Source organism: Zea mays, chromosome 2 (assembly GCF_902167145.1).
Source record: "Zea mays cultivar B73 chromosome 2, Zm-B73-REFERENCE-NAM-5.0, whole genome shotgun sequence".
NCBI classification, from domain to species: Eukaryota; Viridiplantae; Streptophyta; class Magnoliopsida; order Poales; family Poaceae; genus Zea; species Zea mays.
Window position 1 is genome coordinate 97,591,226 of NC_050097.1, and position 2,181 is coordinate 97,593,406.

The 2,181-nt window shown below is 47.4% G+C and overlaps 1 pseudogene; it reads left to right on the forward strand.

Annotated features, from left to right (window-relative positions):
- Nucleotides 1-709: 709 nt before the first annotated feature.
- LOC103648802 (uncharacterized) lies at nucleotides 710-1,678 on the forward strand (annotated as a pseudogene).
- Nucleotides 1,679-2,181: the final 503 nt, after the last annotated feature.

Sequence of the window (2,181 nt, forward strand, 5' to 3'; positions counted from 1 at the left end):
CAGCTAGCATCTCGCGTCGATTCACTGTCATAGTTGATGGCCCTGGACAAAGACGCAATCTTTCCCGTCGAGATCTGTCCCCCTGCCACCGTTGCCGGACTTAATTTCGCCATGCACTGCCACGGCGGCCCGGCCGGGGGGGGGGGGGGGGGGGCGATCACTGATCAGGTACGCGCGCGCAAGCTATCCAACGCAGTTATTGGCCGACCGGCCACCGCCGCAGCCGTCTCCATATAAGCTTGCCGCGAACCACCGCCGTCCGGCTGGTTTATTGCTGTTCACCACTCCTCGTTCTATAGAACCCCTAAATTTCTTAGATGGTCTCGCTTTATTTCTGTGATATGAACAAAGTAGTGTGTCACCATCTACGGCCCTCGAAAGACTACTTGCCCGTTCTGCTGGGACTAACACAACAAGGTGAGGAACAACTGCTACAATAATGTAGTGGGTGGTTGGTTTGCTCTTGTTTCGGTTCACAGTCCTGTTGTTCTGATTCGCCCAGTCTGTAGAACGTGTAGGTAGCGTCTTGAGGCACAAAGTGCAGTTCACCTGGAGTAACCAAGAGGATAATGCTGAGGTATGTGTGTCCAGCCGTGGATTCCGTGAACTCGTTGTTGTCTTGTTGCTCGAAATCAGCTATATGTAAATACAACAACTTTTCAATCTCAGGAGACGACCATGTCAGATGTCTGGTACGAGGTGCTGCACTTGATGGCCATGGTCTGCTTGCAGCAGGCCAACACCCTGCTTCTCCCAAGGTCATACGGCAATGGCTACGCCCCAAGAGTTTCTGAAGGTACTACAATTGTTAGCTGTAGATGAATCCAAAGAGTTGTCGGCCTGGAGACTGCTGTGTCCAAGTTTCCTTTATCCTTTATTTAAATTAGGCCACTGAAAGATGCTAACAATTTATCGTGCATTCAAGTACTTCTGTCTATAGTGCTCATGCGCTGACAAGGCCACATATTTCCAATGTGCTATAGAGAGTAGACGTGCCACTGTTGATGTCTTCTTGAAGGCAACTGGATAACTAGACTGCGCAATTCAGCATGTACTTCCGAAGATGACACTGGAACTAAGGTTTTGTTACTCTTGAGCAACTTCCTAGCATTGTTAGGCTTCGATTCAAATTTGAAGACAACTACTGAAACATTCCCCTTTGACATGTGGATTACAGGAGACAACTTCCAGTCGACCTGGCTGAAGGAAATCTCGAAGCTCTAAGCCTGCCAGCGTTGGGTCAGGTACTGTCTTCTCAACTCTACAAACTGGATTACCTAATTTTCATAACTTCTCAAATGGTGTCATAGTTTTAATCAACAGTTCACTTGATTTGACGATTTCCCCCCAAAGATAACACACAAGACTTGCTTATAACTCATTTTTTAACAATATATATTACGTATTACTGCTGAAGCAACAAATGTAGGTTTCAATTTTGAACAACACACACTTTGTACTACTTGAGTTGCAAATTTGCTTTAAAAGCCTAAGAAACCTATCATCAACATTCTATCAACACTTTATCATATCTGTTACGTTAGTCCTATTACCTCTGCTTTTGTTAGCCACTAAATTTGATATTAGGCATTTCACTTTTATTCTGAACATTGGTATTCTTCTTTCTTAGGGGGTTGACATGCAACTGTTGTCGCCACTTGCACCGCCTCCTCTCTAGCAGCAACTGTTGTTGCCGCCGCCTCACCGCGTGGGAACGGGAGCAAAACCTCGCGCTGACGATGTACCTGGCGCGGTGGTGCAACCGTACCCGCACGGCCACCGCCGCGCGTCATCGAGGCACGCGGCCCCGTCCCTGTCGTGCCAGTCCATGGACCCCACCGTCGTCGTGCGTAGCAAGTACCAATACCATCCTCGTAAGGTTGAGTTCAGCTGCAAGAGCACACTGGCGCCATCTGCACCTACATCAGAGCTCCGAGTGGCGGTATGAGCCTCGCACTACCTCTCTGCCATCAGGCATTGCCGTGCAAGGTTCCTTTCTTACTTCCGCTATTTCTGTCAACAGTACTTCTCACAAGGCCTCATTTCAACCACAACACATTCTCTAGGTGTTCCTAATGAAGGGAAGAATACAAAGTAGGTAGCAATTACCTTTATCTAACAAATTTTTGCAAGTGATATATCGGTCGTTTGTGCACAACAGAAGAGCAATATTTATTACAA